The 25,787-nt window shown below is 64.5% G+C and overlaps 1 protein-coding gene across 3 annotated transcripts in view; it reads right to left on the minus strand.

Annotated features, from left to right (window-relative positions):
- The window catches only part of SH3TC1 (SH3 domain and tetratricopeptide repeats 1), a 42,794-nt gene extending 23,804 nt beyond the window's left edge, over positions 1-18,990 (minus strand). Inside the window, exon 1 of one of the 3 annotated variants that reach the window (XM_039232080.1) lies at positions 18,889-18,990. The gene's annotated coding sequence lies outside the window, so the exon portion shown is untranslated. Of the gene's footprint in view, positions 1-4,444; positions 4,513-13,221; positions 13,310-18,888 lie in introns of those variants that run through there. The other 2 variants (XM_039232081.1, XM_039232082.1) reach the window with 2 other exon arrangements.
- Between the last annotated feature and the right edge of the window lie 6,797 nt (positions 18,991-25,787).

Below are 25,787 nucleotides of genomic sequence, written 5' to 3' on the forward strand. Positions count from 1 at the left end.
CGGGCTCAGCGGCTCTGCGTCTCCCACCGGAAGAGGCTTGGGCTCCCGCAGGGGTCAGGAAACGGGCCGGTTCCGGCGGCCACGGAGGAGAGGAAGCAGGTGGCGACGGCAGAGGAGGAGGAGGTGGCCGAGGCAGGACCGAGGTGGAACGGGCCTCTGCTCCCCGCCCCGGGGGGCCCTGGAGCCTCCCCCCAGCAGCCGTCACCTCGCTGCACTCACCCCTGGAGGCTGTCACCAATGGACGGGCCGTGCTCCTGGGTTGGGGCTCTGTCACCACTCAGGACCCAGGAGAAGAGTCCCCTTTCAGACGGGACGCATGGGGTGACAGGGCCAGGGCTGGGGACACAGGGGACAGGGATGGCCCTGCCGCTCACGGCTCGCACGGAGGTTGGTAAAAGCAAGGCCAGACGCACCATTAAGGGAATCCCCCTCGTTTCGGGCCTCCCTGATCCCAGGTGACCAGCTGCGAGATTCCAGACCAAACCCGGAACAGGCCGGCGGGAATCCCTCCGCTCGGAGCAGAGACAGGAAAACCCCCCGCGCCCCCTCTCCCGGGACAACACGACTACGATTTCCTCCCGGCACCCTTGCCGGCGGATACCGGAGAGCAGGGCCCGGGCAGTGGCCGGAGAGCTAGGGGACAGCGGCGTGGAGCCCCCAGCCTGGGCGGCCCCCCGGCCCCCCGCCGTCCTGTGTCCCTGCTGGCACCCTGTACCCGCAGCAGGAGGCGGGGCGCACCCGGGGCAGCCGTGGAGACGCTGCGGGTCTGGGGTGCAGGACAGCTGAGGGGGAGGCCCCCGAAGGTGTGGGGCACCCCATGAAGGCCCGGGGTAGCGGGTTTGGTTCTGTGCCTCGGAAAGTTCCCTCTGGTACCAGGGCAGAACGGATGGAGGAGACAGGGCCGCTCTGGGCCTCGGGTTTACTTCCTCGCCCCAAGTTCTCACCAAAAACAAGGGGCGGCTGGACCTTTGTCAGACCCAGCACGGAACATTTTCAGACCGTTCACAGAACCCCATGCCGTCAAAGCCCCCATTCCCGCCTCCCTCCAGACACCCCAGCCCGAGGACTGGAGAGGGAGCCGGGCTCCCAGAAACCTCGGACACCTGCTTGTCACCGCCCGCACGTGCCCGTGCTCGCTCTGGGGCAGAGAGTTCTCGTGACACTGGAGGGAGGGGAAGGGCACCGGGCAGTCAGGGGGGCGCTGGGGGAGGTGGGCACCATGTGCAGCAGCACGGGGCAGGGCCCAGGGGCAGCCGGACGCCCGAGTGTCCCACGGGCTCTGAGCACACCAGCCGGGCGAGTGCGGAGCAGCGGCGGGGGCCCAGACCCTCAGCCCCCATCCCAGGGGACAGGCGATCGCTCCCACCAAGTGCTCCTCCCAAGGTGGACGGGACACGCGCGGTCAGCGGTGAGGCCCCGGCCTGCCCTCGTCCTGGCCTTGGGGACCAGTGCTCAGGGCTCCTGTGGGAGACCCTGCTCAGCCCTCAACACGCTCGGTCCAGCCACGGGTGGCCCCTTGTCCCCAAAGACTCCAGACACTGGATGCCAGCAGGCGTCTCAGGGCGCCGGGCAAGTGGTGGTGGCTCAGCCGGTGGCACAGGCAGCCACTCACGTCCCAGGCTCCTGGATGGGGACTCGGCCCCCAGGGGCTTTGCCCGGCCGGCCTCCCCGCGGACCCTCCATCTCATGCCCGGAAGTGCTAGAGCCATCCCTGCCGGGGACCCTCTCAGCCGGTTCGAAGCCAGGACGCCTCTACAGTCCAAACGAGACAGACAGAACAGAGAGGTCGGAACAGCCACGATTCCCTCCCCGTGATTCCGGTGGCAGTTACTCTGGTGCCCCTCGTGTGGCCCTGCTCCCAGCCAGCCCCTCACCACAGAGAAGCGGGGGCACCACGGGCCGTCTGCCCCCCCACAGGGGCCAGCACTCCCCTGGCAGCCCAAGAACCCCAAGGCTTACAGGACTGATGCCTCCAGGGGCCCCCTGCCCCCCTCCAACCGGGCCTGATTCCCATCCGAGGGGTGTGGCCTGGGGGTGCCCCCCCCCCCCCCGTTGGCTAGGCAGCCCCTCCCCTCTCCAGGGACGCAGCCAGGGCCCAGGGAAAGAAACCCGCTCCGGACTGCGGATGCCCAGAGCCGTCTCCACGCAGCCTCGTGGGATGTCATTCCAGCCCTGCACCCCCGACCCCTGGTCCCCATACCGTCTCCCTCCTTGTAAAGCATGAGGACCCTTCCGCATCTTTCCGCGTGCGGACCACCCTCCCCAGCCCCCGGCCACGCCCTGGCCTCCGTAGTTTCTTTCCCTCCGCGTTTCACCAACTCTGCTCCGTACACTAGCTGCTCCCGCACCGCTGCCGACCACAGGTGGGTGTCAGGACCAGGATGCTCAAGGGGCTTTGAGGCCAGCCTGCCGTCCTTCTGCCCTTCCCTTCTGAAGCCCACGCAGGGGCCCAAGCTCCCCGTCCCGCCTGGCCGCATCACCCTTCAGGGGACAGGTCCACGTCCCCGCCTTGGATACGAGTGAGGGGGGCCCTGCAGCCGGGTGTCAGCCTCTCGGCCTGCCCGCCCCCACCCGTGGGTCAGGACTGGCCCATCGTCCAGGCTCCCAGCAGCCTCAGGGACAGCTTCCTGAGGAAAGGGGAGGCTCCCTGGGCTCCAAGGCCCTCCCACCTGCTCGGTGACAGACACGTCCGAGCAGGCAGGGCCCCCGGTGACAGGCCTCGGTGTGGGGTTCCTAGTCACAGCCAGAGAGGAGGAAGTGAGCCCAATCTCTCCCGACAGTTCCCTTCCCGCTGGTTCCTATAACGGCCTCGCCTGGCCCCACAGCCGGCGGCTCCCAACCTCCCCACCCCCACCCCCGCCGGGCCATCCACCTGCGCACCCCAGGGGCTGCCCGCTGCTCACCGTCAAGGGTGGCCTCTCCCTTCCGGCTTTACCCTCCTTGCTCAGTGTACGTGGGACAAACCCGGGGGGCGCCTGCTGGGTCCGCAGCAGCCCGGGAGCGGGGAGTGTGGCCCCAGAGCACAGACGTGTGGGGTCGACAGGCCGGGAGAGCCCTGCGTGCCCCGCCCCGCCCGCCTGGACCGTGGGAACGAAAACTCCCGCTCACAAGGACGTCGGTGCAGTAAACGGACGGGGCTCCACGGTTACAGCTAGCACTTCATAAACGTGGGAGGGACGGTGCCCTTCCAGCCCGGAACAGGCTTGGGGACGTGTGGTCGGAGCGCTCACTGGGCGCGTCCCGAACAAATACCTTGTGGGCCCACGCAGACCTTGGTCTGACCTGGTTCCTGCCCATCGGGGAACCTCAGCAGGTGTCTTGTAGGGGACAGACAGACACGGGGCGGGGGCCACAGGACCACGGAGGATGTGGCCCGCCGCCCAGGAGCGCCTGGAGGGAGCCGGGCCCTGGGGACACCGTGATTTTGGACTTTGGGCCCCTGATCAGGAGAGTCAGGTCCCCGTGTGTGGTGCTGTCGCTGCAGCGCCAGGAACCTGATTCACCTGTAACCCCAGTGCCTGCTTTCTCTGCTGGGGGCAGGTGCGCCCACCCACGTCACGGCATTTTGTGAGAATTAAGTGCACGGCGGCCCATACAGGATGCATGGGGTCACCCACTGCGGTGTGGACATTCTGGATGGACCCGGCCCTACAATGCTAAGCGAGCACGTCCGTGATGACCTGAGGCCGGGGGAGGGGCTGTCACTGTGCGCTTTTCACAGGTGCCCCCTGAGGCTCAGGACCTGCTGTGGGGACCTGGCCCGGACAGGGGCACATACAGGATTCAAACCCAAAGGAGCCGAGTCCAGCACCCGCCTCGGCCCGCCCCTGCCTCCAGCCAGGAGTTCAACCACAGAGCTCGGGGGCCGGGGGCTCCTGGAGGGGTCGCTGGAAGCCGCGAGAGGGTCTCGGGTGGTGAGCCGAGACCACGTACATGGGGCAGGAGGTCCTGGGCCCGTGTCCTCCCCCACAGCTGTCTGGGGGTGCCCCCGGTCACCCCGTCTGGTCGACGGAAAACAGGCCCAGGGATGGTGACCTCAGAGTGGCCAGGCCACAGCTGCAGAGCCACCTGGGCCGTCCTGTGGCGTCCCTAGTGGCCTGTGCCCGATGAGGCACCAACCCAGGGTGGGGGCCCCCTGGAGCCCACGAGACCTGCAATCCCTGCTCCCGGCCGCGCGCGGGGCCTGGGGACACGCCAGCTGGGCGATCGTGTGGAGCAGGGCCAGGCCAGCTCACAGAAGCAAGGCCGAGCCACGCTCCAGAGTTCCCGCTGCAGTCCACGAACCGGGCCACAGGCCCCGGGCCCCCCAGGCCAAGCTCTGCTCCCACAATCCCTGAAAGGTCTTGAAGAAATAGAAAGCCGAGAGACTGTTCTCAGACCCCACCATGTACGGCACAATCCGGCTCGGGGACAAGGCCTGCCCGCCCGGCCCAGCGCCCCGTACCTGCGTCCCGCTCCTCCGAGCCCACTCGCTGCCCGGCGGTGGGCGGCCGGACGGCAGGATGGCCGCGCCCGGTGGCTGCTCCTGGCCCCGCAGGCGGTCTCAGCAGCCAGGCCCCGCGGCGGCCGCCCACAGCCCGGCCGTCTGCACGGCAGCCGCCACCGCCCCCTGCTTCCTGCCACACTTCCTCCCTGCGCCCTGGGCCGGTGGCGAGAGGTTGGCCCAGCGCGCCCGGCGTTGAACATTAGCTCCTCCCGGGACCCGCTCCAGGCCATCCGCCGGCCCCCCGCCCAGCCCCCAGGCCCGGAGAGTCCCGGGAACACCCGCTTCCGCCGCGGCCCCGGGCTGGGGAAGCGCACCAGCTGCTGGCCCTGCGCCCGCCAAACCTCAGCCCTGCTCTGTTCCTCTTCCGCACGCTGCACAGACACGCATGCACGGACACACGTGCAGGCACACGCACACGACACTCACCTACGACACACACTCCTATGCGTGCACACTCACACGCATGTACACGTGCATTCACATTCACACATGCGTACACACGCAGACCCACACGACACTCACATATGACGCCCACACACGACACGCACGCGTGCACACACACTCATGTGCATGGACATGTGTGCAGCCCCGTCCCTCTGCCGGGTGCTGCCCCAGCCCATTGGCCCGCCAGGGACCACATTCTCCCAGCTCCGAGCTCCCGCTGGCCCTGGGTCCCCCCTGGGGATCTGGTCTCCGCGCACCCTGGGTTGGGGGGAGGGGCTAGGCAGGAACTGAACTGGGTGGTCCTGCAGCTCCACCCTCCCGTGTGCTCCCGCAGCCTCACTGAGGCAGGGGGGCGGCTCCGGCCACCAGCCCCAGCCGGGCCCCCAGGACCACGCACAGGAGAGCCTGTCCTTGCTGGGGTGGGCCAGGCTCCCACACGTGGCCTGGATCGGACGGAAAAGTCTCCTATTCGGTGGAAATGTGACTATTTTCCAGACAGTGAAACTGAGGCTCAGGGAGGTCACGTGATTCGCCCAAGGCCAGTGACAAGGAGAAGAAGAGCCCAGAACGGGTCTGGCAGACGCTGAAGCCCCGAGGCCGGGGTTTCCAAGGGCCGCGCTGCGGACACGTGGGGCGATCGCGCTCTGTGGGGGGGCGGCTGCTGTGTGGACTTGGGGCTGCAGCAGCACTACGCCCGCACCAGCCACACCCCAGCTGTGATGCCACACATCTCCAGACGTTAGTCTCCGGGCCACCAGTCCTCACCCTCCTGCCCGCCTGTCCTTCTCTCACCAGTGCCTGGTGTCACGCACGGCCACCCAAAGTCACCAGTCCCCTGCCTCCCACGGGGCCGGAGCCACCGCCGAGGCCTAGAGCGGGCGAGCGGCTCCCTCCAGCAGCTGCGGGGGTCACGGGCGCAGCCAGACCCTGCACATGCCCAGCCTGGCCGGCCCGCTGCACAGACACCTCGCAGGGGGAGCCTAGGGTCCCGGAGGGCAGTTCCACAGTCTCAAGAACGCAGGCAGATCTGACACTGTTCTGTGGGTCCCGGGGACTGAGGGGCGGGGGGGGGGCCTCAGAGCAGGGGGTGCAGCTGCGGCCTCGGGTAACTCCTCCTTCCCACCAGGAGGTGGGGCTGCTCCGAGCCTGGCTGCTGTCTGCCTGGAAGAACTGTGATAGTCACATGTCAATGTCCTGGGGCTGCCGTGACAGAGCTCCACGGACTTGGCCCCTTAGCCCTTCCCTGTCTGGAGGCCAGAAGTCTAAACCAGGCGTGGGCAGGACCAGGCTCCCTCCCAAGGCCCCCGGGAGGCTCCTTCCGAGCTCTCCCAGCCGCCAGGGCCCCGGGCGCCCCCGGCTCCCAGCCCTGTCGCTCGGTCTCCTCCACCAGCACACGGGCACCTTGTGCGGCTCCTCTTCCATAAAAGGACACTCCCGGCTGTATTTAGGGCCCACCTCGTCTCCGATCCTTAACTGTATCTATACAGACCTTTTCCCCAAACAAGGTCGTGTTCCGAGGTTCCTGTGGGCACCGTGTGGGGCCACCGTCCCGCCCAGGACCCCTAATGCCCGTGGGGGTGGGGAGCAGGCCCAGGACCCCGCAGCTGGAGAACAGTGACGCCCACCTGCCCTCCGGTCACGCCTCAGCGACCCATCGTCCCCCAAAGGCCCTGGGGCCTCAGGGAGGCCTGGCCGAGGTCCCGGCGCCCCTCCCAGGTGCGAGCCCTCAACGCCCTTCCTCGCAGCCACCTGCCTCTCCATCTCCCCACCCTCCCTGGCCACCACAGTTCCGCTTCCGACCCGCCCAGCCCAGCGGGCAGAGGGCGTGGCCCTGCACCCCATGCCTCTGCCCTCACAGCCCCGGGAACCAGTGATGCCCCCCTCGTGGTGAAGGACCCAGTGCACGCTGGGAGTTGGATTTTCCTGCCCTTTCTCTGTGGGATGGGCGCTCCTCTCCTGCGGCCCCTCTCTGCGGTGGGCCTGTCCCCCGCCCCCATCGGGACGCAGGGGCCCAAGCCCCCTTGGCACAGCAGCTGGGACCTGCGGGTGCCCGCGGATGGGCCCACAGCACCCCTGGGCACGGCTGTAGCCCCTCTGGCCTTCTCACCGCAGGGGAGAGCTCCTACCATCAGGGGTCAGAGGTGGGCACCTGCATCCGTGGACGGCACCTTGAAGGTTGGCTCTGCTGTGCTGGCCACAGGGCCTTGGTGTTTTGGTTTCTCATGGAAGCCCCAAGCGATAAGATGCTACTCTGAGGTCTTGCTCTGGGTCGTCACACGGATTAAACAGACACAGGAATTCTCTAACAGACCCAGTGCAGACCCTTGCTACAGCCGCGCTGTGTCGGGCTCTCCCGTGGCCGAGGCGCCCTGGCCGCAGGGGGCAGAGCTCTCCAGGCAAACAAGAGTGCCCGGGGCTGGCCTGTGATGCCATGGCCCAGTTGACCCCGGGGCTGCTTCTGGGCACCAGCACGGACACCTCCCTCCCCACCCCTGCATGCCCTCTGCACACCCCCCTGCTCCCTCGACCTCCGTCCCGAGCCCGCGAGGCGGGACACCACCTGCCTGCGCTCCAGGACCCCACCATGTGCACGGCCTCTTCTCCCTTTGTTTTTCTGGAAACTGTGCTGAAAGAGGCCCCAGATGGGCTCCACGTCCATAACAGGGTCGGGGCACGTTTCCTCTGCTGGCCATTGTCCCCCGCTGCCGCCCGAGCCCCTGCATCCTGTTTGTCTCTGCAGCTATGCTCTTGGCCCAAGGCCAGGGGTGGGGATTCCCAGGGCCTCCCCAAGGGCACCCAGCATTCTTCAGCTCTGCAGAGCGCTCGGACCCTGCACAGCGCACCCCGACTCCACAGAATGCACCCCAATTCCACACAGCACACCCCAATCCGCAGCGCACCCCAGCTCGGCTACTGCGCTGACTCAAGAATGCGCCCCTCACCCCAGAGTGCCCCATCCTGCACCATGCACCCCCAGATCCAGAATATACACCCCAGTTCATCAAGTGCACCCCAGTAGCCTTCCAGAGGAAGAAGCTTGCTAGGTTGGGGGACTGTCCAAACAAGGGTCCCTCCGGGAGGCTGGGCGTGCAGCCGGCCCCCACCTCCCAGGCTGTGAGTCCCTCTGGGAAAGTCTGTCACTCCCAGGCCTCGCTGTCCCCTTTGCAGATGGTGGAGTCGGACTTGAAGGTCTCTAAGCTCCGCCCTTGCCCCCCCCCCCCGCCCCGACACACACCTGCAACAGCTCTGCTGCCTAATGCAGCTGCTGTAATAAATCCCGATCGTCACTTGCCGAGAAGATGCTAGATGCATGGGTCATAGCCCTCCTGGTGTCCATGTTAGTGCCATGCGCTGCACGGAGAGACAGCACCTGCCTGGGTTCGCACGGCCGGGGTCTCAGGTCTGCCCAGCACGGGGGCAGATGCCCTGACCCTCTAAGGTGTCAGCCAAGCAGCCAGAGAAAGTGCACCCTGATTCCCAGGAATCTAGAGAGCAAGTCCCGTGTGAGGCTGGGGTTTTCCCAGTAATCCGCACTCAGATTTTCATTCTTCTGGGCGGTAATTCTGTCCCTGTCCTGGACGCCGCCCTGCTGTCCACAGCCGGACTCCAGCGTCCCTGGAGTTTCCCTGAGCACCTGCCTCTCGCCCGCCTTTCTTCCCCTCTGGGGGCCTCGCATGCAGCTACGAGGGTGCTGGATAGAAAGCAAACCAAACCGCGAGCGAGGCGCTTTCCCTGACAGAGAGGTCTGCATGTTTGGGGAAGCGGGACGGCTTGTGTCCCGCATGTCGGCTGCTCGGGACCGAGTGTAAGAGACACGTTTTCCAGCCAGTGTGGGAGCCGTGGGCACGACCACCCTCACCCGGGAGAGCACGTGCATCTGCGGCGGGGGGGGGGGGGGGGGGCTGACGCACGGGGTACCTGGAGGCCGGGGGGGCGGGACTGTGTCCTCGGTGCGGCCTCAGGGAGTCATGCAAGGACACGGAGGTTCAGAGAGGAGACGGGGGAAGGAGCCACACTGGGAGCCTCTCCCCCCCACAGGTCACGGGGACGCTGTGCTGAAGCACACGGCGCCTGGCACTCTATGTCCCTTAAACACGCGCTGGCACTCGGTCCCTGTCTCCCCAGTGTCCTTTGCAGGGAAGACAGTCTGGACGGAGGTGTCCCAGGTAGCCCTGGGAAGCACCCAAACCGGTTCTGTGTCCTTCCCTTGGGAAAGTCTGCACCTCCCAGGGACCAGCTGCCCCTGGGGAGCCCCCCGCCCGGCCCAGCCCAGCGGCTGTGACTTCCAGAGCACTCTTCCAGGGGTCACAGCGGCCTCTCTCCTGGGACTGCGACCCAGAGCTGGGCGGCAAGGGGCTGAGGGAGGCCCTGCCTCCCACCCTTGGCTTATTTTTTATTGTTTAGCTCATGGGGGCAAATAGCGACAACTGCAGTCAAATCAAGACCAAAGGTGATTCCAAATTTCGTCGTATCCTCTGAGAGTGTTCCCAGGTCTCTGGGACTGAGGCCCAGCCTCCCCCCTTGCCCAGCGGGGACCCCGGGACAGCCTCCCTTGCACGCGGCCCAGCCTCTGGCTAGATCCCCTACTCCCGTCTTGAGATAGCTCTGCTCTCTGGGGTTCGGAGCTCCCCCCGCCCCCACCAACGACCTTGGCCCCCCCATCTCGGCTGTGCCTTCAGCCCCTAGCCACCAGGGCTCACAGACAAGCTGGAGAGACAGACCTGGACAGAGACTGGGATAAAGTAGTACAGTCCTTACAGTGGCAAAGGGAAGCCTGGGATGGAAAGGAGAGGAGCATGGAATCAAGGAAGGCTTCTTGGAAGTGGAGGCCTTTGGGTCGAGTCTTAGAAACACAAGGCCAAGAAGGGGGTGCCATAGAGGTCTTCCCAGGGTCAGGGCCAGATAGAAGAGCACTTAAACCCAGCCTCCACCCAGACAACCCCACTCCAGGAGTCCAGGTCACACTTTTGCCCCGGGGGTTAATCCACCACTGGCCAGAATGGTGAATCTCAGGAATGCGGAGGCCCCCGGGGCAGTGGGGGCAGGGTACATGACTTCTCCCCACTCCCCAGCCCTGGGCCGCAGAAGCAAGACCAGCAGGGGCCACACAGGCAGTTCTGGCAATGATTTCTGCAAAGGGCCATCAGGCGGGGCCAGGCCAGGGGAGCGTGAAACAGAGGACACGGCGTAGGCGGTGTTCACACAAATGGCCCAGAAGCAAGTGGGCTGAGGGCTGGTGAGACCTTATACACATAATAGGGGCTAGATCCGGCCGTCAGAGTGGGCTCTGCTCTGGGTGGGGCGGGGATGCGGGGAAAAGCATCCCAGGATTCCCCCACCAAAGCGGGAAGGAGTCAGCCCACAGGCGTTCCCTGCGGCCCGGGGACTGGGGTGCCCAAGGGTGGGGCCAGTCCTGGCGCCGGGGACTGACGGGCTGGGAGCTGACACAGGGGGCCCTGCCCCCTCCGGCCCCTGGTTACGACTATACCTGCAGACATAGAGGTGTAACCATCGAGTATTAGCAAGACGCAGCGCTTCGGGTGTAGGAGAGAAGCGCCATGTGAACAGGGTGGCTGGGGAAACTAAGACTCCGGAAGAGGCCGCCCCTCACCCAAGGGCACGGGAAAGAGAGGGTCCTCAGGGTTCACGAGGTCCGCACTAGGCAACACCCCGTCGTCCTTCCCGGCCTCTGGCTCCCCACCCGTGAAGTGCAGATATGACCTGGCCTAATGCGATTTCCCAGACAGGCCACCCTCCAGGGCGCGTGTTCTGAGCCCCGCCTGGGTCTAGGAACCCAGAGGTCAGGCTGGAGATGTCCGTCCTGAGTCCTCAGCACCCCCCGGTCTGAGGAAGGATCATCTGCGGCTGGAGACAGACGCCGTGAGCCGCGAGCCTGGCACCCAGCGGCCACCGGACACACAGAAAGGGCTAGCACAGGGCCGCGCTCCGCAAGGCTCGGCCTGCGTCTGTTATTTTTGGCCTTGGTGGCTGAAACCGCCCCAATCAAAGACGAGCAAAGCTCTGGTCGGCGAGATTTCAGGAACTGCTCTTTGCAAAACAAGGATATCGGAACCAAACAGGCCTGTGATGACTGACGGGCCACCCCGGGCCAGGTCACAGGCCTGCAGGAAGCCGTCAGCAGTTCCCGAGCCTTGGCGGGGACTGACGACGCCCGGCTCCCCCTCCCCCCACCCCAGGTCACAACCGTCTGGCCTTGAAGCCAGGGACTCGCTGACTCGGCGGCCCACAGCTCCTCCAGACCACACTCCTGCATCTGAAGCCAGGTGCTTCTAGAAACAGAGCTTTCTGAACTGGGGAGCCCCTCCTCGGCACCCCAAATAATGCACCTTGGGTCCTCAGGGGAAGCTGGTTAGAAGGCATAAAGGCTGTTCTCACTGCTGGCCTAGGGAGCACCCGCAGGGGCGCCCGCCAGCTCACCGCAGCGCCCTCCTCGATGAGGGACGGGGTCCCCGGGGGCCACACGGCTGCAAGGGGCCAAGTCTCAAGAGCACCCTGGTTTCTCCCTTTGGGGGATGGGCGCGTCCCACCACTGGACCATCTGACCGTGAGCCACGGGGTGACCCAGAGCCAGGCACACGGAGGAGGCGGGAATAGAGGCCCCGTCACCCCAGCTTACAGACGACACCCTGGGGACACCCTGATCCCTCCGAACCCCACTCCCGAGAGCAGCAACATTCCTGACTGTGGGCGTGGGACCCCGGCTGGAATTGTGGACATTCCCCGGAGCCCAGTCACCAGGGGGTGGAGTTGGAAACTGGCTTAGGTAACACGAACCCAGCCCAGCACACGCTCCCCAAAGCCTCCCGGGCGCACCTCCCAGCTTCGACCCATCTCCCTGGAAACCAGGCCCGTCTGGGCGGGGGGCGGAGGGGGCAGGCTTAGGGGGGAATTTCCGCAGGACTCCCCAGGCCCCCTGGGGCTGTGCGGGGACGTGCCGGAGGGCAGCGCTGTGGGCCCCAGGCCGCTGGGGGCATTTGGGGAGGTGGGGTACTGGTTTGTCTGCTTCCCATCTCTCTGCCCCCTTTCCGGTGGCACCTCCGGATCGATTATGGGTCCTCAGCCTGGCCTCAGGTCTGCCTGTTGGACTCGCAGGAGGGGCAGACCCCGAACGACACGCCTCTGGTACCCTAAGTCCTACAGACACTGACCTTTTCCGCCTGCCCATTTTCCAGGGGCTGCCCTTCTTCTCGGCCTCCAGGGGGGCAGCTGGGCCGGAGGGAGCCACAGGGGCCTGGGGCCGGGTGTGGGCGCCCGTGAGCAACCCCGGCCCCATCTGGTGACCCCCGAAGCGTGTGTGAATGGCACCTGGGGGGCCCCGGCCACAGCACTCTGTGCCCTCTGACGGTGTCACGCAGATGGGGTCAGGGTCACGGCCTCGTCCGCACGGCCCGCCGTGGGCTCTGAGCGGCACACCTGTGTCCTTCCCACGCCGGCCACTCAGCTGTGAGCTCTCATGGGCCGAGGCTGCCCCCAGGTGCCCCCTCACTCGCTGGGGCACCTCCTCCCCCTCCCAGCAAAGAGGGCAGCTCGGGGTCCAGCCACAGCACACGAAACACTGACTGTGCAGCCCGGGGAGGGGGCCGCACACGGGAGAGCAGGAACTGTCATTACTATGTGATGTGGGCAGGCTGGGGCGGGGGGTTGGGTGGTAAGGCCCAGGTCTGGGCCTGGCCCGGGCCCCGGGGCACAGATGTGTCAGACAGCCCTGCCCTCCAGAGCCCCCAGCCTACTGGTAACAACAGCCTAGGAAACGGATGGAGACAAGATTGCACATGGGGTCACCGCACAGCCAGGATCCGGCCTGGGGACAGCTGGGGAGGCTGCCTGGAGGAGGGGCTCTGAGCCAAGCCTGCGCCTGCGAGATACATTCCCAGCTTGAGCTAAACACAAAGCCTAGAGCATCTTGTAGTCCCAGGAAGTAGGAAGTGGGAGGGGGGGACAAAGGACAGATGGATGGACCCCACCACGGCCGGATGATGTCAAAGGGACCCGGGAGCCGATTAAGAGCTCCCAACAGCCAAAGCTAGAGCACAAAATAAAGCACAAAAATAAAGCAGGTTTAGGTGATACCCCAGGGTAGGAGGCAAATATCCGTAAGCCCGCACTAATGTGGGCCTGAATACGTAAACGGAGAAGAGACAAATGTCCTCGCAGAATCCCAAATACGGCGTGGAGCTCCTCTGTGCTCTGGCAGGGAGCACGTTCCCCGCCCCGGGTGGGAGCCGCCGCAGTGACTTCCTGTACGGAAATGGAGGGGAACATAGTCTGACCTGACAAACACCAGCTCAGCCAGCGACCAAGGCCACGGCCAGCAGGGACAGGCGCTTGGACAGCAGGTGCCCTCGATGTGACGCGACGAGGAGGGCACTTCACGCCTGTGCTCTTCCTCCCCAGACTACAGCCCAGCCTCACCGTGAGAGAGCCGCGGGACAGGCGCAAGCCGAGTGTGTAACGGGGGTGGGGAGGGACTCTGCTGGGCAGTCAGGGAAGGCTTCCTGGAGGCAAACGCACTGGAGCAGGCTGCTGACAGGCAGGCAGGTGCCAGCGCCGGCGAGGGAGGTTCCGGCGGGAGTCCCCGCCTCGGCAGCGGGACAGAGCGCACGGGGACGGAGGGCGCGAAGGGACACGGCCGGGGAACAGACCGCCCAGGGCAGCCGCATGTGGCCGAAAGTGACCACAGGAGGGAAGGGCAGCTGGGGCCCTGGGGGACCAGAGCTCAGGGCGTGGACCGAGGGTGGGAGGTTCTGAGGGAGGGGGCGGACCCCCCCCCCAGCCGGCTCTGGGCTCTAGACTCTACTCAGGGAAGGGGGCAGGGGTGCAGGGTGGCCGGGGGAGGCTAACCCTCAGGGGCGCCTCAGCTGGGCCTGGCCTCGCCTCTGGGTCCCCATCATCACCCACCCCATTCACCCCATCTGGGAGGGCAGGGAGCTCTCGTGAGTGAAGCCCTTCCTCCCTGGCCACCTCTCCTGCCTCCTTCCAAACACTGCTCGGCCATCACCTCCTCCGGGAGCCTACTGGGATTGCTCTCACTTGTGGGAGGGGTTGGGAGGCGGGGAAGGAGTGTTTTCTTTTGCCCTGTCCACCTGGGCATGGCTGATCCTCCCACGGCTCACCCCTCCCTGCACCCCTGCAAGTCTCCCGGGGCCAGCACAGTGTGGACAGGCGCTCTGCCCTCCAGCATGGCGCCCGGTGCCCGGCGGGGGCTCAGCGACCCAAATCCCAGGCTAGTGGGCGCCTTGGGTGAGTCATTTACCTCTCAGCCTCAGGCACCCTATCCATGGGCAGGACAGGGTCTGGGACAGGGGGTGGGTGCCCCACGATCACGGGAGAGAGCCCAGTGAAATGGGTCCACGCTAGGGTCTGAGCTCCATGCACCTGCAGACACAGCCTCTTTTTGTCTTATCCAATTTTATCTAAAATAGTTCCGTTTTAGAGAAAAATTTCTCCGAAAGCACGCAGCTCCCACACCCTCACACCCAGAGTCCCCTGCGGTTAACACATCCCATGCCTGTGGCACATTTGTCACACTCAGTGACCCGACACTGATTCGTCATTATTCACCAAAGTCTGCACTTGGTTCAGTGGCCTCTGTTTTCTCCCTGATGTCCTTTCTGTCCCCAGAGCCACTGAGGGCACCAACGATATTTGAATGTCATTGCTTTTCACGACCTCACTTGAGACGACTGGTCACAACCATGTTTGGGGAATGCCCTTCGGTCAGGATCGGTCTGGCGTTTTCCTCATTTTTTTAATGTTTGTTTTTTAATTTATTTTTGAGAGACAGAGCACGAGCAGGGGAGGGTCAGAGAGAGAGGGAGACACAGACTCTGAAACAGGCTCCAGGCTCTGAGCTGTCAGCACAGAGCCCGACGCGGGGCTCGAACCCACGAACCGCGAGATCGTGACCTGAGCCGAAGTCGGACGCTTCACCGACTGAGCCCCCAGGCGCCCCTTCTTACGTTCAACAAGCAAAGCTTGCTGCTGATTTTTTGCCCAGAGCTGGGCCGGGCCTGGGCCCCCGACCCGCGGCTGTCTCTGGCTGAACCGCACGTGAGAAGCCGGGCCTCTCGACCTGCGCCCTGTCCGACGCGGAGGAAAGAGCAGGCGCCTGCGGAGGAGCGGGCGGCCGGGAGCACGCGGGCCCCACCCGCCTGCTGGGCTGGGCGCCGGGAGAAGACGACGCTCGGCCTCCCCAGCCAGAAGCGCCCGATGACCCCAGGGACTCGGTCGCCTCCTGCTTCAGCGAGACCGGCCCTCTGCTGGCACACCGAGACGGCCACGGAGGGCCGGCGCCCGGGGCCAGTGTGAGGGCGGGCGAGCCCCCAAATAAGCCACAGGCCTGAGCAGCAGCCCGGCCTCTGGAATCCCCTGTGCGCACGGCCGCCCAGCTCGGAGATGGGGACATCTAATGACAGCTGCACCCGGGAAATAACCCAGGTGTGGAAGTAAGGGCGCTCCAGCCAGCACCCAGCACCCAGCACCCAGCACCCAGTACCCAGCACCCTGCACCCTGCACCCAGCACCTTGCACCCAGCGCCCAGCACCCAGCGCCCTGCACCCAGCGCCCAGTACCCAGCACCCTGCACCCAGCGCCCAGTACCCTGCATCCAGCACCCAGTACCCAGCACCCAGTGCCCAGCACCCTGCACCCAGCGCCCAGCACCCAGTACCCAGCACTCAGTATTTGGCGGCATAGGGCTGAGCACAGAACAGGAAGCTCCCCATGGCAGAGGATGAAAGATCCCCAAGACCCAGTGAACAGGGGAAACTGAGATGCGCGTTGTGCTCCAAAGGGGGTCAGAATGCATCCGCATTTGCTGGCATTTGCCAAGAGAAATCGTGAGGGTAAGAAAGGAGCGGGGGGTTGGGGGGGTGAAGCAGGGGCGTTCTGTAGGGTGGTGAGCCCCGCCCCGGGGTGCTGTGATGGCAGATACGTGACACCTTGTGCAGCGCACGGTGCGCCTTCGTGTGTGCGGATAAGGACGGTGTAGGAGGCGGGGGCGCCAGGATGGGTGCAGCGTGCAGAGCGGGTGGCTGTGTTACAGACACGTGAGCCACCCTCCCTGAAGGTGGCACTGGGGGGCCAGACGGAAGGAGCCACACGTTCTCACTGGGCGCCGGCAAATGTGGCCATTCGGCACGGGCCAGGCTACCAATGCTCATACTTCTGTACAGGTGCTGAGCCGCTGGGGTTGGAACGATGAAGCAAGCCGGCTGTAGACGGGAAACGCCAGGGTTCTCACTGCTGGAGTAGGAGGTACAGAGAGTCAAGGAGAGGGGCCGCTGGAATCCATATGGCCAGGCAGCAGAGGTGGGGGCCTCGGGTCTCAGTTAACATAGACACATTGTACGTACGGAAGTACTTACATCCGTGTACGCACCGGGTTAGGCGCACGCAGGTACCAACGCACAGGTCTGTGCACGCACCGGATTTGACGTGCATGTACTAACTTGTAGATCACGGATACACACTCATACTTAGAGATATGTGTGAAGAAGACCTGGGGAGCAGCAAGCACACTCAGTGCAGACAGATCTTGGTCCCTAAGACCATTCTCCAACTAAAGGGATCAGGGCCTGGGAGGAATGGCCGATTGGAGGACGAAGCCAGCAGATGGACAAGGTGGGGCCTGGCTTGTGAGCCCGGAGTAAGGAAGTGAATGAATGAAATCCCACAACCATGGGGTGAGTCAAAGGGACATAGGGAGCCCGCTGAAAGAGCTCCCAATGGCCAAAGCTAGAAAACTTTGAGCAACAAAATTAATTAATATTAGATTATAACTAATTAATAACCAATAACCAAAAGTATAAGGTATCCATGAGTCTACCACGTATAAATACATGAGCAAATAAATAAACTGAGGGAGAAGGGACAGATCTCTCCCGTGCAGTGATTTACCTGGGACATCACCTTGGAGGAGGGGAGCCCCCTCCCCAGGCCTCAGGCTGCGCTGAGCACACAGTGCGGGAGGGCAGGGAGGGGGCCGTGCGGCGGGGAAGCCCGGCAAACCCGACCTCGGCCAGGGGGTCAAGGTCGTCATCACAGTGACGGCAGGTGCCCTTGACGTGACGGGGGGAGGGCACTGCACCGCCGTGGTCTTCCTCCCGGGGACCCGCGATCCCTGTCCAATCACGAGAAATGCTCAGGCAAGTCCCGACTGAGGGACCTCGCTCAGAGCACCCGACCAGCGCCCCTCAAAGGAATCCTCGCAACGTGGCAAGTCTGGGGGCCTGTCACAGCCCAGAGGAGCCTGGGGGGACGGGCGGACAAACGTCACGCGGTGTCCTGGCCGGGCTCCTGGGGCCGGGAGGGGACATCAGGGGACTTTGTGAAGACTGAACCAAGGATAGAGTTTAGTTAAGAATTACTAATTCAGGGGCGCCTGGCAGGCTCAGTCGGTGAAGCGTCTGACTTTGGCTCAGGTCACGATCTCTCAGTTTGTGGGTTCGAGCCCCGTGACGGGCTCTGTGCTGACAGTCTCTCTCTCTCTCTCTGCCCCTCCCCTGCTTGCTCTCTCTCTCTCTCTCTCTCTCAAAATAAATAAATAAATAAAATTTTTATTAAAATAAAAAGAATAACAGATCCATACTTGTGGGTCAGCTGAGGCAAACGCACCCTACTGATGTGAGATGCCAACGATCAAGGGGACTGGGTGGGAGGGTATGAGAACTCTGTGCTACCTTGGTAATTGTTTCGTTGATCTAACACTGTTCTAAAACATGCAAGTGTCCCAGCAAGGTGGATGTGTGTGGACAGAGAGCCATTAAGACCCACAGACACTGAGGGCACAGCCGGCCTGCAGCCGACTTCCCCGGGGTGAAGTCCAAGGTCCACTTGCTGCGGCCTCGGGCCGGCCCACGAGTCTCTCTGGCCGCACCTGCGCCTCCCTCAGCTGGCCTCCAGGTCGCCTGGGGCAGAGCCCAAGCCCCGGGGCCCCCGAGGCAGGCCTTGGGCAGCCCACCCTAGCCCAGCCGCTGCCCTCCAGGGGTCTCAGCCACGCGGGGGCACCCGGAGCCACGGGCTCTTGGTGAATCCAGGAGGAACTTCCTCGCCCCGAGAGCCCCGCAGCCACTGAGGAGGGGGATGGTCACCAGGGTCCTGTGCCTGTGCAGAAACTGAGGCTCAGAGAGGATCTGCGCCTGGCCGAGGCCACGGAGGGGCCCCTCACCCGGTCAGCCGGTGCCAAGCCCGCAGCGGGCTCGCAGGACCATGGGGGCAGAGCCCCTCTTTGTCTCTTCCACATCTGGCCCCATCCCTCTCCCCACTGCCCTTCCCTGCTCCAAGCCTCTCTGAGGCCCACCCCTGGAGGAGAGGTCATCCCTGCGGTGGGGCGATAGGAACTTTGGCCCCTGGGGGCTGGGATGGGGTTGGGGGAAGAGGGGAGCAGAGAGCAGGGGGCTGAAGTCCACGGCGGGTAGGGCAGCACCAGGGCCCCGCCACCAGCCCACGGATCCGGCTCCTCTCCGCGGTCATCAGCGCCGAGAGCGGCCGCTGACCGAGGTGGGCCTGTGCGGGGCCCCTGCGACTCTCACCCTACAGACAGGGAAACTGAGGTACAGAGGGGCAGGGTCACTGGCTCCCACGTGCTCACCCAGGATCAGAAGCCCTGGGGCCCGGCCTGTGGGCAGGCACATCCCCGCCTCATGGTGGCCGGGCTCTCGGCTCTCGGCTCCGTTCTCGGCGTGGGAACGCTGGGCTGGCCCTTCCTCGGCCCCCGGAATCCCGGCCCGAAGCGGCACCCCCCCTGCTGCTCGACAGGCGGGATGTGGAGCACACACCCCACGCACGCTCCACGCACACCCTCCCTTGGCCCCACCTGTCCAGACAGGTGAGCGGCGCCGCCCCAACGTGGCGGCCCCTCCCGGGGCAGATGCAACCCAGGCCCTGAACTCACGCTGCCAGAGAAGGGAGGGGGGAGGCTCCCCGGGTCCCTCACCTGCCGCGGCGGCCAGCAGTTGCTGCCGGGTCCTGGGCCCCTCAGGTCCGGTGGGTCCAGCACTGGAGCCTGAGCCGGGCTGGAGGGCGCAGCTTTGGGCCCCCAGGCTCCAATCAGGTGGCCTGGGGAGTCGCCCAGGTCATCGGTCACGCCCACGACTCCGGCCCCGCCCCTCCTGGAAGGGCCCGAGTCTCCTCCCCGCTGACCTTCCTCCTCCTTACCTGCCTGGAAGTCCCCGGTCAGCATTCCCCAGCCGGGGGGAGGGGAGGAGCCGCCTGCGGGGAAGGGCAGGCTCCCGGCTCTCCTGGGAGGGGGGGGAGCTGGGCCCCTGCACAGCTGCTGGGGTCCGGGCCGCCCACCGCTTAGCTGGGCTGAAGGGAGATCACCCCTGGAGGGGGGCCTGCTTTCTGTAGCTGGGCCTGGGGGCAGCCGGCTGGGGCACCCAGCAAACCCTTATTGAACACCTACTGTGTGCCGAGCCCAGCGTGAGGCCAGCACTGGGTCAGTGCGGATGGGCAGGGTCTCGTGTGGTGTCCAGAGAGGCCCGTATTTGCTCAGATGAGTCACCTGATGTGTCCTTGAAGTTGGAGTCTAGACTGCAAACCCACCGTGTAGAGATCTCCCAGGTCAGGCCCAGAAATCTGGATTTTCAACAAGTTCCTAGCGACCTTTGACACCCCGTTCCCAAAGGGCACGCCTACCTTCAGATTAATCCGACAGGTGGACACAGTGCCCCCCCCCCGCCCGGCCCCCCCGCAGACCCCTGACTGCCAAGGGCAGCACAAACCGGTGCTCCTGAGGACAAAGGGGTTGGCAGGTCTCGTGGTCGCGTGTGGGGAGGGGGTGGGGGGGCAGGTTTATGGGGGGGTTGAGTGTTGGGGTTGGGGTCGGGGATGGGTGTGGGGAGCGAGCGGGGGGCAGGTGGGGGGGTGAGTGTCTGAGGGTGGGGGCAGGGGTCGGTGTCGGGTGTTAGGTCGTGTGGAGGGTGCGTGGGTGTGGGGGAGTCGAGTGTCAGGGGCTAGAGGCAGGTGTCTGAAGGTGAGTGTCAAGGGGGCGGGGGTGCACGGGGGGCGTGGGGGGGCGGGCGTCAGTCATGTGGGGTCGGGGGCAGGTTGGGGGGGTATGGGTGTGGGGGGGTCGGGTGTCAGGGGGCGAGGGGTGGGGGGATGGGGGAGGGCGGGTGTCAGTCACACGGGGTCGGGGGCAGGTGTCCCAGGGCAAGTATGGGGAGGCGTGGGTGTGGGGGTGCTCGTGTCAGGGGGTGGGAGCGGGGGTGAGGGCGGGTGGGTGGGCACGTGTCAGTTGGGCTTGGTGGGGGTCGGGTGTCCGGGGGCGGTGTCTGGGGGGGTTGGGTGTCAGGGGGTGGGGGCGGGGGTGTGGGGAGGTGTGTGTCAGTCAGGTGTGGTGGGGGTCAGGTGTCCGGGGCGGTGTCTGGGGGGGCGTGGTTGCGGGAGGGCAGGTGTTGGGGCCGGTGTGGGGGGCGGACACCCCAGCTGTGGATTTTCACCAGGCACCCAGGCGACTCTGGGCCCCGGGAGGAGAGTCGCGCTGTCACGGGGAACGGCCGTCTCAGTCAGGAGTCAGGACACACTGGGCTGTGGGGCCTGAGCGCCCCTCCCTGTCACCCGTGTGGCCGTGGGCACGAGTGAACAAAGTGTCTGTCGTGCCCTCCGCTGGCTGAGTCGGGGTAGGATCCGCACGGCCCTGCCAGCTGCCGGCCCACAGCGCTGCCCGGGCCCTGGCGCCCTCCCTCAGCCTAGGGACCGGGGGCTGCCTTTCCGCAGAGCCTCACTGGCCCGTCCGAGCGTCCCGCTGCGCCAGGCGGGGCTCCCCCAGGGACTTCGGAGCTGCGATCCCCGGGAGCGTCACCCAGGCCAGCTGCCCTCAGCACCGGTGGTGTGTAGACCTCGGAGTTCCTCCCAACATTGCAGGGAGAGAGGGAGGGGCTTATTACACCGGGCTGTGTTCCAGAAAACCCTGGAGCCTGGCTGCGCGGGACGGCGACCTGGCTGGCCCGCTTGGGGGCAGGGACTCCCCAGTGCTCACGGCCACACGGGCGACTCTGCCGGCTCACTAGCTGGCGTCCTGAAGGGACTGAGCTATGACCCCGCTTTCCCAGGCCTAGCGGGGACCCAGCGGCCAGGCCCCGAGCCTGCCTGGCGTCCAGGGACTCCTGGGGACCCTCCAAGCTCTGGGGCGGTGGCCAGGGGGGCATTTTAGCCCGGGGCCTAGAGGTGGTTAGGGTGAGGGCCTGCAGGGGCCAGCACCCCACTCACCTTCCTCTGCACCCTTTGGTTTCAAAGGCGCTGACTCCCCTACTCCCCGAGGCGGGTCAGCCTGGTCCTGCTGCCAGGTGACAGTAAAGGCCCCAGACCACACAGCAACGTGGACGCAGCCTGACCCTGAAAGTCTCCAAGCAGGGGTCCTACTGTGGGACCTCCCCCCACTGCAGTCTTGGGGTCTAGAAGATCTGCTCCCCCCCCCCCCCACCTAGCAGCTCTCTCATAGGACCACGCTGGATCAGCGCCCCTGTCCTTTTTTTTTTAATGTTTATTTTTATTTTGAGAGAGAGAGAGAGGGAAAGGGACAGGATCCCAAGCAGGCTCTGCCCTGTCAGCACAGAGCCCAACGCAGGGCTCGAACTCACGAACCGTGAGATGATGCCCTGAACCGAGATCAAGAGCCGGATGCTTAGCTGACTGAGCCCCCCAGGCGCCCCTGTGTTTTTAATCCCGGCTCCATCACAGACAATACACACCCATCTCTGGGCCTCAGTTTCCCTGTCTGCCAGCTGGAAGTGTCTGTGCTGGGAGCCCTGCGGCCAGCAGCTTCCCCACCCGCCAGACCACGGGGGTCACGCTCCTCCGCATCCGCGAGCGCGTGGTCCTGGCTGGGGGGCCCGGGCCGCCTCTGAGCCCGTGTGAGATGACCCAACGCCTGTGCTTGCTCTTTGAGAGAGTTCTGGCGGTGCCACGGCGGTGCCACGGCGCTGCCTCTAACCTAGTTGATGCACTGAGAGCATGTGTAGGAAGCGCCAGGGCCTCTTCAATGCGAGGAGGTACAGCCTCGCCGCCTCTCCTCGGACACAGGCACCACGGGGCCCAGAACCCACTTAAAGACACATCACCAACGTCCTGAATCTATTGTCTGAGTCCTTTAGAGGCCGGGTTAGAAATCTTGCTTGAACACAATAAGGCCAAGCGCCCCTTCCTTTCACCTGAAGGGACACGACTAGACGGGCGTGCGGCCACCTCGGAGGGAGGTGGGTCCACAGGAGCCAGAAGGTCCCAGAGCATGAGCACGCGTGTGGAGAAGGGCCCAAGGCTCTGTTTTCTTCTGGGAACACAGCGCTGTGCTCCCGGCGGCCAGAGTGAGACAGAAAGAGGCTGGGAACAGGGGACACGGGGACAGCCACCTGCACACAGGAAAGGGGGCCCCGGATGCCTCAAGGCCGTGGCTGGAGCGTGGTTCTTCTGGCGGGGCCGCAGGGCTGTCCTCACCACACCCCTGCACAGTGGCCGGGGACTCTCAGCAGGAGGAGGGGGTGGTGCTGGGCCCTGGCTGGCCGGCCGCTGAGCAGGTGAGGACACTTTCAACGATTCCTCCAGGGCGGGACCGGGCTTTCCACACGACTGGAGCCCTTTTTGCTTCGAAAATGATCTTTAGAAGAAGGAGTAAAATCAGGCCGGAGAAAACGACATCCAGAACGTAACCCGAAGGTGATTATTTCTGTACTCGGGAAGCGCGATCAGCCTGATAACGAAGACCATCTTTCGGATGCAGTTTTGTGAACATGAGCAAGTCTGTGAGCCTGAGGATGGGGAGCAGGGCCTTGACATTCCGGCCCCCGCCGACACCCAGGGAGCCTAGGGGCGGTTCTCTCCTTGATGGCTTAGAACGACTCCCCCCGACAACCGGGCCTCTATTTCCCCGTCCAGATCCAGGCCAGCTCCCTGTAGGTCCCCGGTCCCCAGGTCCGTCCAAACTTAGAGGGACGGCTCCTACTCACCACTGCCCTCTAGTGGAAAACCAGAAGACAGCACATAGGCCACATTGGTCACTGGCTCCGGTCCCCTGTGAGCCACCCCCACAGGGATGCCCGAGGCCCTGTGGTTATAATCACCCCTCCCTTGGTGACAGCAATGGCTCGCCCGGGAAGTGGCGGGCTGGGGTTCGCCTGGTTCTCTCCCATCCCTGCATCCCCAACTCGTAACCCTACAACGGAGTTACTCACTTAATGATGGATGAAGATGCTGCTGCTGACGGGGGCCTGTGCATCCCCTACCTGTCCTCACTTTCGTTACCGCGCACATGGGTCACCCCACCTGGTCACAAAGCCGCCCTGGAGGTGGGGCTTCTGGCCTCACCCTCTTAAGAGTGAAGAGCAGAGAGGACACAGGGAGCCTGAGCTCACGCAGCTGCTGAGTGGGGCCAGGGGTGCCCACCCCACAGCCGGACTCGGGACCAGTCACAAGTGGGCATGACAGGGTCATTGCTGACGGCGTCCCGGTGAGGGCCGTGTGCTCGCTCTCGGCCGCTGGAGACGGGCAGCTGAGTGATGGAGGAGAGAACGGGCTTTCAGCTGCAGACGTGGCTTGGGGCCCCCGCAGGAGACAGCAGCGGGAGACCCTGGGCGGACGCCCCCTCCTGGCCTGAGGAACGTGTGAGGGCAGGAGCTGGCCACGCTGGGCCACGCCAGGACTCAACGCAGCCACGTTCGTGGAGTGGCCGCAGGGGCCCCTCCCTTGGAGATTGCAAGTGCCACCCCAGCGGGACAGGCACACACTGTCCCTCGCACCCACCCACCTTGCCGGGAGTGAGACGCATGCACCTGGCTCGGACAATTTAGGCTGTATTTTCTTGAGTCAGACACTTAACCTTGCTAAGCTTCCGTTTTTTATCTCAAAGATGGGGCTCAGGCATGAGCCAGCTCAGAAGCGATGTCCCCGGGTGGACCTTTGGAGAGGATCACAGGCCCCATGACAGCCTGGCCACGGCCTCACGAGAGCCCTTGAATGACAGAAGCTGTGGGACAAATGTTTCGTAAGTCCCTGCAAATCACAGCGCCCCCCCCCCCACACCTGGAGGGGTGTGTCAGTGAGGGAAGGCACAAAAGGCAGTTCATGCCACGGTGGTGGCCTCCAGCACACTTGGGGGCTGCGCATCTATTGACTCTGACACTTGCTGGCTTTCAGCTGACCCAGGGGAGGGCACATCTTCCCCGTGCCTCAGTTTCCCCATCTGTGAGGTGGAGCCTGATTTTCTTCAAGGATGAGGAAGAGAGTGATCTCGTAAATGCTCTGGCCGCCCTCTTGGTCGAGATACACTAAAAAGCACCTGGGGTTACAAATCCCTTGTCTCGGTGGTATTCCCGACTCTGCTGACCAAAGGCTGTGTGACCTCAGGCAGTGTGCTCACCCTCTCTGAGCCTGGGCATCCCCAGTTGTGAGGCGAATTGCCCATGGACCAGATGACACACAGTCATGCCCTAATTCTCTCCTCCCCACCCCCACCTGCCCCCGAGAGTCCACCTGGGAGACCTCAGGTCCCCACATCTGATCTTCATCTGAGTCCCAGAGGTTATTTTTTTTAAAGTTTTATTTATTTTTGAGAGAGACAGTGTGAGCAGGGGAGGGGCAGAGAGAGAGGGACAGAGGATCTGAAGTGGGCTCCAGGCTCTGAGCTGTCAGCAGAGCCTGATGCAGGGATTGAACTCATGAACCATGAGATCATGACCTGAGCCAAAGTCAGATGCTCAACTGACTGAGCCCCCCAGGCGCCCCGGAAACTTTTTAAATCAATCAGTCGAGGCGCTGCTTGTCAGAGCAGGTCCTGGCCGGTGGCTCAGCCCTGTGTCGATTTCCCTTCTTCTGTCTTATTCCTCCTCAAACACTGTTATCATCCCCATTTCACAGATGAGTAAACTGAGGTTCTGAAGGGTCAGGAGGCTCATCTGGGTCACGCGGTGAGACCTTCACGCAGTGGAGGGGGCGGGGTCGACTGTGATTCCAGACCCCAGACTGGCCCCGTGCACCTGCTGCATGCCATGCCCTGCATGGCTCCAGGGCGGGCCTGGGTCTCTAGTCCCCGAGCTGTCACCCCTGGAGCAGTGACCCTGGGAAGGCCTCTCCCCGCCCCCCATCAGCCACAGCGTGCTCACCTGTGCAGAGGGACCATCACAGAGTGAGGGGACCAGTATAAATAAAGAATGTGTGCCCAGCACAGGGAGCGCCCCTGTTTGCCATTGTTTTTATTACTTTTACCAGTTTTACAAAAAAGTGTACTTTGTTGGGTGTACAGTTCTGTGAATTTTGACGCTCAAAGAATCACCCCACGAAATGCTAAACAATCTCGTCGCCTCTCCAAACCAAGTCCTTGAACGACGAGCTCAGTGTCTTCACCAGGAGGCAGCAGCTGGTGGCTCGGCCTGGCCCCCGGCTCGCTCTGCGTGGCCGCGGGTCCGAAGCCCGCGCAGCGGTGTTTGGATCCACCCCTGGGCGGGTGATGACGACCCTCGTTCACCAACCAAGTCCGTTCTCTGCCAGGCCGTGTCGTCAAGAGCGAAGCCCTGCTGAGTCAGTCAAGTTCCCAGGCCTCCTGGCCCGTGAGACTTCTGCCCCCCCCCCCCCGCCTGCCTCCAGCAAGGAGCCCGCCGGGCGCCTCTGCCCACAACCAGGACCCTGTCCCGCCGTTTGCTCCCACCGCCCCCCACCCCGACCCGAGCCTGGTGCTGTGAGGAGGCCTCTCCTCTCTCATTCTCTCTGTCTCTCTGTCTCTCTTACTCTGCCTGCCTCTGTCTCTCTCCCCCCGGCCGAGTGCGAGAGAGCAGATGGCCTGCTGTTTAGAGCGAGGGTCTGGCTACGCAGTATCAGCCACAACTCCCCGAGACCCTCCCATTT

This window comes from Hyaena hyaena, unplaced genomic scaffold (genome assembly GCF_003009895.1).
Source record: "Hyaena hyaena isolate Hyena2069 unplaced genomic scaffold, ASM300989v1 scaffold_63, whole genome shotgun sequence".
Classification (NCBI taxonomy): domain Eukaryota; kingdom Metazoa; phylum Chordata; class Mammalia; order Carnivora; family Hyaenidae; genus Hyaena; species Hyaena hyaena.